Source organism: Oreochromis niloticus, linkage group LG14 (assembly GCF_001858045.2).
Source record: "Oreochromis niloticus isolate F11D_XX linkage group LG14, O_niloticus_UMD_NMBU, whole genome shotgun sequence".
In the NCBI taxonomy this organism is placed as follows: Eukaryota; Metazoa; Chordata; class Actinopteri; order Cichliformes; family Cichlidae; genus Oreochromis; species Oreochromis niloticus.
Window position 1 is genome coordinate 19,596,834 of NC_031979.2, and position 16,393 is coordinate 19,613,226.

Genomic DNA, 16,393 nt, shown 5'->3' on the forward strand with positions numbered 1-16,393 from the left:
TTGAGAATACCCGGATGATCATGTTTCCGGCGCACTACTGCCCCCTGCAGTGTTGGAGTGCGATCGTCAGCGATCATATACTGAGTCCTGTAAAGTTTGTGGCTTAAACAAAAACATGATTTGCTGATGTGTTGTATTATTTAATCACATTCAAAGTATTTCATTACAGTTATTTGCTTCTTGTTTTATTTCTGACATGAGGTCATTTATTTCTTTTGTCATTTCCTTTTTGCCCCTTGTACTCCTAGGGACTCCATAGGGACTACAAACACAAGAGCCTGCCAGACCAGACGTCACATAGCAGGTAACAGTGGCGTGTCTAGAAAATTTTTGTTGGGGGGGGCCAGGTAGGGGTACAGATTTGGAGAAGGGTGGCAGATGTAATTGGCAGATAATGTTAAAAAAGAACTTTCTACCAACCGTTAACCATAATTCAATAACCCTATAAACCTAATAACCGAATGCGCTTTTAACTCTTATTAGAATGAGATTTTAACCACTATAGTGCAAAGTTTTTAGATATTGCGTTGATAAAGTACAAGAGATACAATAAGTGCTTTGTCATTGTTTATTCAGCATTCAAGGACAGCAATATTTGCATAGTATTTTTATGGAAATATAGTGCACATATGTTTTGGGCAAAAACATTTTTGAATATTAAAATACGAACATTTTTAACATACAATTGGCAAATTAGCCAATGCCAATGCAAAACTTTATCTGCCTATTAAAAAAAGAAGATAATCTTCTCACAAACTGGTGTTTGATTTTGAAACAGGAAAAAAGTGGGGAAACAAATGAAAAGACTAACTTTTGAATGAAACCTGAAAGCAAGTAAATACTTTCTATGCTGCCTTATGGTAAACTTTGGTAATATTGATGTATAAAGAACAACACTGGCTGATGATGAAATACAGTCAGCTGGCATGGTGACACGGCCAGTATTAACCTGCAGGGCTGGACTGGGACAAAAAATTGGGCATTTTGACCAGAGACCGGCCCACCGGGTATTAAAGCCATAAAGCCTTTGAATGAAAACAAATGCTGTTGTGACAGTGATGTAAAGTCTTGTTGGTATATGTATGATTTCTATACATTTTACGTCAGATAAAAACTTTGTTCGCAAGATTCAGATAATTATTTAATAAAAGCTAGATATTTTAAATGAGAATAAGAAAGAAAAGTATTTCTTTGTGCCCCCCTTTCCCTGTTAATGCCCTACCTGGCCCCCTGGCATAACTTTGCTAGACCCGCCTCTGCACAGTTACCAGCTGTCAGCTACACAGAAAAGGATCCTGGTGTTATTGGTCTCTCAGAAACAGTTCATAACTTCCCTTCAACTCATTCATGTCACCTAAAAGGTAAACCTGTTTCTCCATCACCTGTTCAGCTCTGATGATTCAGTAAGGACATCTCCTGGTTTCATCTTCATGTTTCCCTCTCACCTCATATCCAAACCGATATCATGACCAGCAGATTTTACAGCTGTGGCTCCAGCAAACATCAGCTGATACTAGAAATTAATATTAAATAAATTCTATCAACAGCTGATCAAGCTTAAATGTGCTGCTGTTGTTTAGCGCGACATACGCCGGTTTCCTCTTTCTGGTGCAAAGTGGGCGATAAACAAACACGAGAGAAAAGCCGATCAGCTGATCATTGATCAGTTTCATGATTGAAGTAGCAACAGGAGAGAGGGGAGAGAATGAGAGAAGAGGCAGCTGTGCAGCGTAAAGACAGAATAACTCCAGCTTTGTGTCTTTTTTTCATTATTGCTGAAGTCCGGGACAAACTGTGTTTCTTCTCAGCTCAATACGAAACGTATAATATTTTCTCTGAATGAGGGACCATTCCATGTTTAAGGAGCTGTTGGCAACTCTACTAACTAACCTTATGAATAAAATAAAGTTCACTATCAGTAACATCACAGCACCCACCCAGCTGTATAGAAACTCCGCCATGCTAGCTAGCACGCAGTAAGAGTTTTTGTAACTGACTGTAAAAAGTCAGCACAACGAAAATAAACTCCACCTAAACTTGGTTTATATCTGAACCAGATAGACTGCAGGTCATAACTTCTTACCTGAAGTTCAGTTCACCTGACACTCGGACCGGCGGCTGCCTCGGGTCTCTCCTCCTCCTGCCTCCCCTTCCCTCATCCACCTGCTGGCCTCTGTGGAAGCTCCGCCATAGCCACCACCAAACAACAAGTTATTTTTACACATCGGCCAGCATCTGGCCAATCCACCACCTCTCATTGTTCATTACAAAAAAAATAAATAAGTCATCAGCCCACCGTGCAAATGCCCGATATGCTCGATGGCCAGTCCAGCTATGTTAACCTGTTAATCTTTCGCTGAAAAATTGTTTTCTGCGGTGCCGTCTTTCATGCTTGGCTCTCCTACCTTTGCTAACATGATGCTCATAGCGCAGAAGCTGATGCTGCATTCACTTACACTTGGATATCTGAGCTTCACTGTGAAAACATAATCGTACATTTGACATTTCATTGAATTTTATTGTTTTAGCTTCGGGGTGGCACCTGGGGTGGCCAGTCTGGTTGGGGGGGTGGCCCGCTGGACACGCCACTGGCAACACCGCAGGAGAAATGCCAGCACAGGCATCCAGTATCCGTAGTTTCAGGTGCTGCACATCTCGTATCTTCACACCATAGACAATTGCCTTCAGATGACCCCAAAGATAAAAGTCTAAGGGGCTCAGATCAGGAGACCTTGGGGGCCATTCAACTGGCCCACGACAACCAATCCACTTTCCAGGAAACTGTTCATCTAGGAATGCTCGGACCTGGCACCCATAATGCGGTGGTGCACCATCTTGCTGGAAAAACTCAGGGAACGTGCCAGCTTCAGTGCACAAAAAGGGAAACACATCATCATGTCATCATGACTCTCGGCCATTTGACCTTAGAACTGAAGAAGCTTCTCGGATGAGAGGTGAAACGTCTTCAAGCAACTTAAAGAAGTCCAGACGCTTTTCTTTGCAAACTCCTTTGACATCATCATGTAGCAATTTCAAATATCCAGTGGCCTTGAAAACTCAACTTTCTTTCTTTTCTTTTTTTATATAAAGCTCTGACTTGTATGATGAGTATGAGTCTATGGTCTGGGAGAGAGTCCTGTAACTCTCTGTCTGCAAAATACAGTATATAATGACCAATGTTGGGCAATTAATTATATAGTTACACAAGTGTTGCGCAAACAACAAAGTTTTTTGCAGCTGTTTACCTAAAAATGCAGCCAGGGCATTTTTTTTTAAAAAATAAACATTTCAAACTATTTACAGAACAATCAGCTGTTCTGCATCAAATTTGATGCCATACAAATTATTTGTGCCACTGCAAAAAACAATTTCTGTCCACTATGAGATAAAGGAGAACAACAGCCTGATACCCGCAGGCCTGATAACAGGATGTATCACTCCTGTAACACCTGTAACATTCGGCAGTCGCCTCATTGTTCTGACACACACAACAAAACAATTGACTACACTACACACAGTGTGTGAATGTGTAGTGTGAATGGGTGGATGACTGGTTGTGTAAAGCGCTTTGGGGTCCTTAGGGACTAGTAAAGCGCTATACAAATACAGGCCATTTAACATTTACTACACACTAACTACACAAGATTTGCGCTAAACGTCGCAAATCTCTCACATCTCAAAACACTGTCGTCACTCCTAAAACTTCCCCCCTTCATAACAATAAATGCCATGTTGCCATATCATTTTTTAATTGGTTGACACGGTACATTTTTCGACCAATAGAAAAGGGTGGGTTTTTTTTGGTTTTGCTCACAGGTGGAGAGTCCTTTCGAGCGTTTTCCTTATAAAACGCCATTTTTACCGTTTCTTCCCGCAGTAAATATAAACAACGATAGTATTCAGGGAAAAAAAGCAAACATTGCATATATTTTTATCATAACTCTGGTTTTACGTGGCCTATCAACACAATTTAAGAACTGGTATAAAGTCCACACTTTTTCCGTCAATTGTTCCGTCTGTCCTGCTCACATCTCCACGTTGTCATTACGTGGTTTCACTCCACTTTAGTGATGTTCGATTCGTGAACGAATCGTTCAATACTCGAGAATCACTTTACTGACTCGTGAATCATGATTCACAAGCGCAGCTGACTCACTGACTCATCCCTGTTGCTGTTAGCAAACTAATTCCATTAGTAGAAATATATCTAGCTTATAATTAAAATTGTGGGGGAAAAAAAAACAACAGCCAGTTTATTAACAAAAACATTCCTGCTCTGAACTGGAAGAAAAAACCCTTAGTAGAAGCTCACATCAAGACAATAGCTCCTCGGTTCACAGTAGTATCGCTCAGCTAGCATGCTAACAGCACATTTGAAGTACTCACCCCCTCCCTTGCTGTGCTGAATCATAGCATAAGCGAATCACTCAGGACTCACTAACCCCCTTCCTCCTGGCTCACAGCTCAAACGAGTTGAACGAATCACTGAATCACTCACCTCCTCCCTTGCTGTGCTGAATCATAGCGTAAGGCAAATCACTCACTCACCCACCCCCTCCCTCCTGGCTCACAGCTCAAACGAGTTGAACGAATCACTGACTCACTCACTCACCCCCTCCCTCCTGGCTCACAGCTCAAACGAGTTGAACGAATCACTGGCTGTATCCCAATTCAGGGTCTGCAGCCCAATTCAGGGTCTGCAGCCTTAAAGGCTGCATTTTAAGGCCATAAAACATATCCCACAATTCATAGCGTGGCAGTCGGTGTGGATAATTTTGCCGCGGACGGCAGAAGCGGAGCGGCCGAAGAGTAAACTGTGAAAAGTAAGTACTGAATATTATGTCACTTATTTATGTGCAAATGTTTAATAATGAGGAACATTAAAACATTACTGTTGGCCACATGTCGGCAAAGTTATTTACCATTAGCGATGTTTGTACTTTCAACGTTTACTTGCTTTTAAAGCCTTTAAAATATAATAATACAATAGTCGACCTTAATCTTACAGAGAATGTGATGATTTTATGGATAATTAAAGTCAGTCATATGTCCACAAACACAACAAGCTGAAAGTCAGTGATGCTGCTCGGTTTGCAGTCCTGAATATCACGGCACCAGCAGGATTCACTGCACTGTTAATGTTAGCTATGTTATATTGCTGCCTCTGTTCGGTGGTGTGGAGCCAAACGGACTTTAACGTGTGTTTGAACGAGCTGACGGTTCACTCGTTAAGCTGAAAGAAAGATGCTTTAATCACAGGAGTCACACGTGTCCACTGTACCATCTGGGAACTCTTCTTGTTTAGCACTCGTAATAACACAAACACTAAATCCTCCTGTTTGTAGCAGTGTATACACCTGAGACTGTCACCTGTCTGTCTGTCCTGCACTCTCTCTCTTTTTCTTTCTCTCTGATTGTGGAATAAAAGTATGAACATGTATTTATCAGTTACACTTGTGTTTGAATCCTGCAGCTTATCACACATTTGATTTCCATGTGTGACAACTGCAAGTGTCCAGAATGAGGACAGACAGAGGGACCCACTGCTGCACATCATCTGTGAGGCTTTGCACCCCTGATGATCCACCAGGACAAACTCAGCAGTGTGTGAGGAAGAGGAGGAGGAAGAGCCAGCAGCAGCTGACAGATGGAGAGAATAGACAGACTGTTCCCTGTTTGTGAAGGACTGCTAGAAAAGTTTAAAATCACTAACTGTCTGTCCTGAATCAGTCTTATTAGGTAATGTTCAAATAATTTGATCATTCCAGTGTTTTCAGTGTGGGAGAAAGTACTCAGGGCCTTCAAGTTACACACTATGAAAGGCAGCACCAAGTTTAATATTCAGAAACCTAAAGTATGTATCAGCAGCAGAATGGACCTAAAAATAAATGTTTGTTTCAGTTCTATGAAATTTTGAGTATTTTGGATTAGTAGCACTGCTGCGTTTGTTGCATCATATTGCTGTAATTGTTTATATTGGGAACGGCCTCAGAGGGGACTGGCAGCAGATCCCAGGCCAGGCAGATCTAATGAGAAGTGACTGAATTGGGGGAAAAAAGGAGAGAAGAACAGCTTGTTGCGCAGGAGGCATATACCAGTGCATGAGGTGTGGTCCTGCACCTGAAATTCAGATAAATTATCTCCAGTTATTGGACACCATACAAGTTTTGAGAATAGGGGTGAAAGATTCTCCCAATTAAAATCGGAACTTCAACTCTGCCCCACATGTTGTGTCCATCACTGCAGAACAGTGGAAAGAAATCAGAAGCTCTTTAGCAAAGTATATATTTGCATCTTTCACCCCTATTCTCAAAACTTGTATGGTGTCCAATAACTGGAGATAATTTATCTGAATTTCAGGTGCAGGACCACACCTCCTGCGCTGGTATATGCCTCCTGCGCAACAAGCTGTACTTCTCTCCTTTTTTCCCCAATTCAGTCACTTCTCATTAGATCTGCCTGGCCTGGGATCTGCTGCCAGTCCCCTCTGAGGCCGTTCCCAAACCGCAGCTTCAATTTCTCCTTTCTGCTTTCAGTCCTTGAAAGTAGCTATATTGTTACTTAAATTGATCAAGATGTTCTTTGCATCAGCCGTTACTTCAGTATTCCTAGAAGTCCTTTCTCATCCAATTTCAGACTTTAACCACTTTCTCATGGGTTTTTTTTTTTTTTTTTTTGGAAACTCAAGAGGCCTTTTTGTCCAGGCTCTGAATCAACAGAGAAGATGTTAAAATAACATTTCCTAAAGTTCACAGGTACTTAATCTAATCCATAACTATCTGCAGAATTCAGATGGTTGAGGGTGGAGTTTCAGATAAAACAATTGAAACTGTTGTTTATTAAACTGGTGTACAAGATCTTGAAATTATTTCAATACATCACTGTGGACTACTAGAACTTCTGGTCAAAATGAGCTTTACCTTAGCACAACTTTGGGTTTGGCAAGATCAAAATGAAACATTGAAACCAGTTTATTCCAATTATATTTAAGATAATATTTGTATGATCTTTTCCTTCTTTAGGCAATTTAGACTTAGAGAGATGACTCAATGCTGTAACAAGGAGCTCTCTCAGGGGGAAGTGAGTCTTGGTTAATGTGTAACAATAAAACAACATTCTTAGATATTCAAAGTCACCCTTCACCAACTGGTCCTTTTAGTTTTGTAAGATGTAAGTGAGGTTTTTTCATTCCACATAAACATGTTTGCTATCTTAGGAAATCACCTAAAAAAGGCAAGGGGACCTCTTGTCTCCAAAATGTGAAGTGAGCATAAAATATTCATGCAATAATCCTTAAACAATGCTTAATGTAAATTGCACAAAATACCAATAGATGTGTGTTTCAGAGGTTTATTCTTAAACAAACCTACTGATAAATGTGGAAAGCCAACATTTTTTCCATTTTCTGCTCTTTTACCAAAATATCTGGTCATGTACCAGTACTTCATTGCTTTTATAGAAATGTACACAATCTGGTATGTGCATGACTTATAACTATAAATTATACACAGATTTATAACTACAAAATTATATACAGCACTTCCCAATCGTAGTTTACCTCGCAACAAGGATTTCAATAAAGCAAAATGATCACTTATTTCTTAAATTGATGAGTAAGGCCAAAAAGATGGACAAGTTAATCTTTTTTCCCTTTCTTCTTCTTATGCTTATGAGATTGTCCGCCTCCTCGTCCCCCTCTGTTGCCTTTCGAGCTCCTCCCTGTCCATGCTGGCATAGGAGGCTCAATTTCCCCAGGTCGTCCTCCTCTGTCTGGCACACTGCCCATCAACGTCTAGTGACAACAGTAAAAAAAAAAAACAACAACAACAACAACAACAAAAGTAAGAAAAGAAAAAGAAAATGTTTACTTAGCTGGAGTCAGAGGCATCTTCATTAAGGATCACAGACACATTCATGATTGTACCTTGTAAACAGAGGTGCTTGTTCCAGCTTTGACCGGGTCAATGAAGGACTGATCCTCTCTGGCAGCGAGCAGCAGAGATGGAGACACTTGGGAGGAGCCAATGAGGGACGCAAGATTAGGTGCCGAAGCCAGCGCAGCACTGCGCTCCTGTAAATAAAGGATGGACTAAATGGAGATGTCCGATATTTATCTTCTGCGTCACCAGCACATGCTCTGAGGATGGCCTAAAGCCGACTGACATAAAAGTAGTCTGTTGCAGTTCAGTCAGACCACACGATGTCAGTGTTGTCCTAATAACGCAGTGATCTTGCAGACAGTAACAGACATTTACTGTATATAAAGATTCAACATAGCCTATAGGTCTAAAGAGTGAAGTAAAACTACATTTTTTTCTCCTAATGGGAAATCCTCTGTTTGCAAGACGACATTAGACAAATGGGTTCTCACAAAATTTATGAGCCTTCGTAATGAATTTATCATCTCAGTCAGCAGTTTTAAGTCCTATTTACTGCAGCATGGCGTTGATTTGATCAATTATGGCACCAAGTAGGATTTAAAAAAAGAAAAAGATGATGAATCAGGGAATGCCTAACTCTCAATCACTCCTGCATGAACACACATCCACCCTCCTTCAGGTTGAAGATGAAAATAAGATGATGACAGTCAAAATCTCAGATTGAGGCTTCAGATGTGCTGCTTATCTCCTTTATTACATACACTCTACTTGTTACAGGTGTTAGAGAAGGCAGGGTTCTCATGCATTTTGGAGATATTTGATGCAGATGCAAATGAAGAACCGCAACTCATTTTGTCCATTAAATAAACTTCAGAGTGCCGCTAAGTGTCTTCACAAATGTTACTCTAACCTGGTTTTCTTCATTCTCAGTCACATTAAAGTGGACCTATTCCGTGCCATATTTTCTTTTGTATTTATTCTCATATTTAAACAGTCAAAGTTTCAAATGAGGTAAGCATATGAACAAGTAATCCCTGTAAACTAAACATTTAGGCTTCAGACTACACTAAACGCTCAGTTTCAAACACTTCTTTACTACTCTTGCATTCAACTGATATCAGACGCTAAAGACACCCTTAAAATGGTCATCTCGTGGATTCGTGCTATATTCCATTTTCAGTGAGAAGTTGGAAATTTCAAGTTTGCAGCTGGAATTTTCAGCTAAAACCCTGAATCAAGTCGGACTTCCCACGTAAAAAGTCAGAGACATCACATCAACCCTACCTTTGTAATCCAAGCTGGCTGCGGTGAGAACTTGTAATCTGTACAACCACTGTTCTGTATTTGTGACTGCTAAATAAACCATACACGTGGTACTGACCAGGCTCTCTGTGCTGAGGTGCCATTTTTAAGCACAGTAAATAAATGAATAATCATTATGTTATACTCCAGACACTGCCTGGAAGCCTGCCATGGGGTTTACTTGGGTACGAAATCACTCGCAGCTCCAAAATCTGACTTCCGATGTAAAAACCCCACCTGCTGTTCAAAGCTTCTGTTTGCGAGGGGCACCCAAGTAGAAGAAATCTGCCTTATGCTTAATTTATTCTACCAAGGTTGTGTCAGTATTTGCCTCTGGAGACAGGATTTTAAATCACCATTGCAATCGAACAAAATCTCAACTGTGCAGTGCCCGATGTGGACGACACTGTGCATCAGTTAAATGCTGATTGGTTGAAAAGTGGGCCGGAATAAGGTACAGCAGAGTTCACCAGAAGTGGAAAAAATACATTATGAAAAGCTGAGGAAGGGGCTACAGTGCACACTTTTCATTGTTTTTAACATTCTGTTTCACTTCAGCTCTTTGCATGTTAGAATTTCGCTCTTGTCTGCAGCTGGCTGACAGACTGACAATAGCACAGGCAAGAGCCACAAGAGCGCAAGTTTTATAGTGCCCACATCTGACAGGAGACGCCCTCTGCAGATAGATGGGCAGTCCAAAGCTTCCTCATGCACTACCACTGCTGAACTAAGATTTTCTCATTAAAAGGGAATGGACTGAAGAGATGAACCAAGGCTCAGAGTAAAATAACCCAGCTAACAGGCAAATGATCCCCTTCGGTAGGAGTTTATAAACAGAGTTATTTAACATTCCTACCTTTTGTTTTTCTCCCCATGCAAATGATTCAAGCGTAACCTGAAAGCGCGTGACCATCATTTGTCGCCGACGCCGATAGTCCTCGGAGAAAATTTCATTCATTTTTTTCACTTGAAGCTGAGAAACAGGAAGAGGCAAAGATGTAAATGCCACATTAGAGTCACGTCTAAAGTCTTGTGAGCTGAAAACAGGCCTGGCACCTTACCCACTGCTCTGAGCTGAGGCTGCTGCTGAGAAGAGGGTTGGTCATGTCTCCACTTGGTAGGCGAGAAAGCCTTGCATTCACCTGCATTAAAGCAAATGTTTGTAAACTCCTCTTTCAATGCTTCTCAGTCTGTATTCGCAATTTATTCATGGCTCAATCTCTGTTATTTCAAGCTTACCTCGTTCAAAACGTCCTCAAACCGAGAGGAGGCGTCCATGTTGAGAGCACGCAGAAGTAAAATCCATTCTGCTTGCATCTCTGCCTTCCTCCTGTTTTCACCTGAACCGTCATCGCCTTCGTTTTCCTCACAAAAGTCACGGCTCAGATCTTCAACTCGCTGCTCTTTTTCAGAGTCCGCTTCTGTCGCCCGCTCGTCAGGATGTGACTCTTTGTACTTGATAATGCGAGCTGCTTGCAATTCTGATACAAGGAACTCTGCAAGATGTGCAAAAGAGGTTTTAAGAACCATCAAAATCCACGAGCACTGCAATCATCTGTTCTTACTACAACAGTATCCACCACAGTTCTGTTTCTCACCAGTGACTTTGTTGAGAGTGGACGGGTTCAACACTCGGAGGTCAGCACAGCGAGGGGAGAGGATATGTTTGATAGTACATTTTTCAGCTCTCCCGCCAGCAGCACATCACCTGACCCTCCTGAGTCTAAAAAGGGACAATTAAGCCAGTTTATTTAACACATTTCACTGCAAGTTGAGTCAGAAAGATCTGATTTTTTTCATGGCTTATATTTGTAACATAGTAACCATCAGTTTGTTTACTAAAGCATGTTTTGGTTGTAGTTATATAATGCATATAAATTACAGCTAATGTGAAGTGCATCTCAGTAGTTTCATATTAAATTAACTGCAGGTAAAATTATGAAAATGGTGTCACTATCCAAATGTTTCCAAATCCAATTCTACTCTACATGTGAAGATGTTTTGCTTTTGTAGAGCATCTGTCAACGTGTAAAAAATATCCTGTTATTTTTATTTATTAAAGGCATCTAAATCGGCTGTTCTGTAACTGGTTTGGTGAATTAATGTGGATGTTTTCAGAAAGGACTTGCATTTTGTTTTACATTACATAAAAAGTTAGGTCGATTCTTAAGCAGTTGCTTTGCTGGGTCGGCCCACTTGAGACCACAGTGACCCTTCTGCGTGAGACAGTAAAAAATTCACAATCCTGAGATGGTTTCCTCCTTCCTTGGGAGAATGTGTGCTGTATTAAAGACAATGGTTAAACATAAAAAAGCCTCTCTCAAAGATTTATAAATGAAAATCTCAGGCCTGAGCCTCACCTCGTAGCTCCGGGCAGAGAGTCCCTCAGCTCTGCGCACAGCCAGCTGAGCAGCGGACAGGGAAGCTCGTCACATCTGCACCGGGAAAGGCAGCGGCTGCCCGGGTACCTGACCAGGAAGTAAGTGGAGGCGACAGGTGAGATTACCTATTCACCTGTCAGGCGTATCGGCAAGTGTCATTATACATCAAAAGCCCAAAAAGCAGGCAGAGAATAAGGTTTCTCTTCTCAAATTAAAGTTTCGTAAGGAAGAAAATCAAACATGGCTGGCTAAACCTGGGCTTACCTGGCAGTGGCGTGTCCAGCGGGGTGGCCTGGGGGGGCACAGGCCACCCCCCCAACCAGACTGGCCACCCCAGGTGCCACCCCGAAGCTAAAACAATAAAATTCAATGAAATATCAAATGTACGATTATGTTTTCACAGTGAAGCTCAGATATCCGAGTGTAAGTGAATGCAGCATCAGCTTCTGCGCTATGAGCATCATGTTAGCAAAGGTAGGAGAGCCAAGCATGAAAGACAGCACCGCAGAAAACAATTTTTCGGCGAAAGATTAACAGGTTAACATAGCTGGACTGGCCATCGAGCATATCGGGCATTTGCACGGTGGGCTGATGACTTATTTATTTTTTTTGTAATGAACAATGAGAGGTGGTGGATTGGCCAGATGCTGGCCGATGTGTAAAAATAACTTGTTGTTTGGTGGTGGCTATGGCGGAGCTTCCACAGAGGCCAGCAGGTGGATGAGGGAAGGGGAGGCAGGAGGAGGAGAGACCCGAGGCAGCCGCCGGTCCGAGTGTCAGGTGAACTGAACTTCAGGTAAGAAGTTATGACCTGCAGTCTATCTGGTTCAGATATAAACCAAGTTTAGGTGGAGTTTATTTTCGTTGTGCTGACTTTTTACAGTCAGTTACAAAAACTCGTACTGCGTGCTAGCTAGCATGACGGAGTTTCTATACAGCTGGGTGGGTGCTGTGATGTTACTGATAGTGAACTTTATTTTATTCATAAGGTTAGTTAGTAGAGTTGCCAACAGCTTCTTAAAAATGGAATGGTCCCTCATTCAGAGAAAATATTATACGTTTCGTATTGAGCTGAGAAGAAACACAGTTTGTCCCGGACTTCAGCAATAATGAAAAAAAGACACAAAGCTGGAGTTATTCTGTCTTTACGCTGCACAGCTGCCTCTTCTCTCATTCTCTCCCCTCTCTCTCCTGTTGCTACTTCAATCATGAAACTGATCAATGATCAGCTGATCGGCTTTTCTCTCGTGTTTGTTTATCGCCCACTTTGCACCAGAAAGAGGAAACCGGCGTATGTCGCGCTAAACAACAGCAGCACATTTAAGCTTGATCAGCTGTTGATAGAATTTATTTAATATTAATTTCTAGTATCAGCTGATGTTTGCTGGAGCCACAGCTGTAAAATCTGCTGGTCATGATATCGGTTTGGATATGAGGTGAGAGGGAAACATGAAGATGAAACCAGGAGATGTCCTTACTGAATCATCAGAGCTGAACAGGTGATGGAGAAACAGGTTTACCTTTTAGGTGACATGAATGAGTTGAAGGGAAGTTATGAACTGTTTCTGAGAGACCAATAACACCAGGATCCTTTTCTGTGTAGCTGACAGCTGGTAACTGTGCAGAGGCGGGTCTAGCAAAGTTATGCCAGGGGGCCAGGTAGGGCATTAACAGGGAAAGGGGGGCACAAAGAAATACTTTTCTTTCTTATTCTCATTTAAAATATCTAGCTTTTATTAAATAATTATCTGAATCTTGCGAACAAAGTTTTTATCTGACGTAAAATGTATAGAAATCATACATATACCAACAAGACTTTACATCACTGTCACAACAGCATTTGTTTTCATTCAAAGGCTTTATGGCTTTAATACCTGGTGGGCCGGTCTCTGGTCAAAATGCCCAATTTTTTGTCCCAGTCCAGCCCTGCAGGTTAATACTGGCCGTGTCACCATGCCAGCTGACTGTATTTCATCATCAGCCAGTGTTGTTCTTTATACATCAATATTACCAAAGTTTACCATAAGGCAGCATAGAAAGTATTTACTTGCTTTCAGGTTTCATTCAAAAGTTAGTCTTTTCATTTGTTTCCCCACTTTTTTCCTGTTTCAAAATCAAACACCAGTTTGTGAGAAGATTATCTTCTTTTTTTAATAGGCAGATAAAGTTTTGCATTGGCATTGGCTAATTTGCCAATTGTATGTTAAAAATGTTCGTATTTTAATATTCAAAAATGTTTTTGCCCAAAACATATGTGCACTATATTTCCATAAAAATACTATGCAAATATTGCTGTCCTTGAATGCTGAATAAACAATGACAAAGCACTGATTGTATCTCTTGTACTTTATCAACGCAATATCTAAAAACTTTGCACTATAGTGGTTAAAATCTCATTCTAATAAGAGTTAAAAGCGCATTCGGTTATTAGGTTTATAGGGTTATTGAATTATGGTTAACGGTTGGTAGAAAGTTCTTTTTTAACATTATCTGCCAATTACATCTGCCACCCTTCTCCAAATCTGTGCCCCTACCTGGCCCCCCTAACAAAAATTTTCTAGACACGCCACTGTTACCTGCTATGTGACGTCAGGTCTGGCAGGCTCTGAGTGTCCTCCACTGAAACCTCCAGTCATGGCTTGGCTGATTGACCCTGTGCACGAGAAAATGCTAACTTCCTGGTTTGAGACCGGATGTAGGGTTGTACATTTCCGGTAGCTTTACTTTGCGGTCAATCGCTACTGCGAAGATATACTCCAAAATCATGTCCAAAACTCGAAAACGGAAAGATTGCGTTAAGTTACAAAGAGGAGAAGGTGGGAACACTCACCACTGTTGTGTCATAAAAAATCTAATGATCAATTTTGACATTTAAAGAGTTTAGATCGATCAGTTGTTTACATCACTCAACACAAGCAGAACTGCATTACTGCATGCAGAAGACATTTAAACGGGCAAATGTTCAGCATTCAAACTACAGGTGAACAATAGTCAAACCAGATGTTTCCCCATTATGTCGATATCAGCTAGTCAAGTACACACCTACACAGCATGTTAACAAACCATGAAAAAAAGCCACACAAAAAATGAATGATTGCTGGTAAGGGTTTCTCTGCATTAGTATTTATGAAGGGTGTGTTGTGACTTACCTTCAAAATTACAGTGGTCCCTCGCTATAACGCAGTTCACCTTTCACCTTGCTGTTTTGCAGATTTTTAGAGCAAGTTTGCATGCTTTTTTTTTTTTTACATCACATCGTGTCCTGCGTCCTGATCGCTGCAGACAATCTCCTCCGTGACGTCTCTCCTGTGCAGTACAGAATCGCTGCATCGATCGCTAGCAGTGTGACTCTGAAGTGCAGTACTGTATGTCCACGATGTCCACGTGTCAAAAAATAAAACTGGCTACTTGATTTCACCCATCGCTGGTTATTTTTAGAACATAACACCCGCGATAAACGAGGGACAGCTGAGAAATATAACATTTGAATCCCTTTTCTCTTTTGCTCTGAGGTGCGGGGGAAAAATATCGACAAGTCGATGAACATCATTTACAGATATATTGGGTAAATGCCCAAGACATCTATAGAAATGTAAATCGCCGCTTGATTCATTCATTTGCTTAACTTGTTTTAGACCGTAAACAAGGCGCGAATAGGACACCGGAAACAAAGCTCCCCACAGGCGTTTCCGCACCGGAAGTAGCATATGCTAACGTGCACATAGTCTGTGCATCTGAACGAACATACCCGGCCTGCGTGCCGACAGCGGACGGAGGCGCCTGCGTTTCGTAACGACGAAAATCAAACATGTTAATCATCCTAGAGCTTTGATGGCTGAAACTGTCCCCGCGCTCCTCTCCACGAAAGCGGGCGTGCACAGCTTATTCTTTACTCTGCGAAGTTCACGTGTGTTTACAAGGAGTGCTTCCTCCTTTAACACCCAGCACGCTCACCGCCCCCTGCTGGTCGGAGTGCGCACAACAACTTCATAAATAACCAAGTCATTCACTAGAGAGGGAATTAATAAAGGATAAAGTACAGAAAGTCCAACGATTTTACAAAATATGAACACAAAAGTACAAGATTGTGGAACAAGTGTATGAAAAATTATAAAAGTTAACAGTATTATTTGCCCCAATTTAAAAAAAGAAAATAAGTAATCGTGTTTTTTTAAACAACAACAACATAATTATTAAAAAAAAATTAAAAGCAAAAGCAGAACAGAAAAACATTACAGTTTGTATGAATAAGTTTAGGTTATTTTTCTGTTACAGAATTAGTGAATAAAGTAGTACATTTAGCTTTTCAAAGGTTTCAAACTGTTCCTGTAATATTTACTCTCCCTCAACTTCCCACTTTATGCGTCTCTATTTGACAGCATCTTTTTAAAACTTTCTCCCGTGATATAATGAAAAAGGTTTCACTCTGCCCGCACACATCACACCTTTCTCACTTCTTGAGGGGAACAAATTGTCCTATGAGGACGGAATACGCGTTTGTTTGCCCGTTAGGGGTCACCAGAGGTCTAGTGTAGCCTGCTGTGTTAACCAAAGATAAATCTGCTGGCATTAAGTACCTTGAAAGGTGGGATGCAACTAAACAGATATTAGATAAGTGATATGTGATGTTTGTGTAATATATGTATGGTCGGAAGGGGTCAATTTTTCACTGCAGGCAACTGCAAGTGACAAATAAAGGCTTCATTCATTCATTCATAAAGCCTTTCCTTGTGTGTTTAGCATTTGGGTTTTTCCTTTCTTCATTTGGAGATTTTACATGCAAAACATAAAACCATGGCTGTGTAGCATTGTTAAAACTATAAGGCTGCT

General features: G+C 41.1%; 1 pseudogene; it reads right to left on the reverse strand.

Annotated features, from left to right (window-relative positions):
* Nucleotides 1–7,336: 7,336 nt before the first annotated feature.
* Nucleotides 7,337–12,130, reverse strand: LOC100697567 (protein FAM98B-like; annotated as a pseudogene).
* Nucleotides 12,131–16,393: the final 4,263 nt, after the last annotated feature.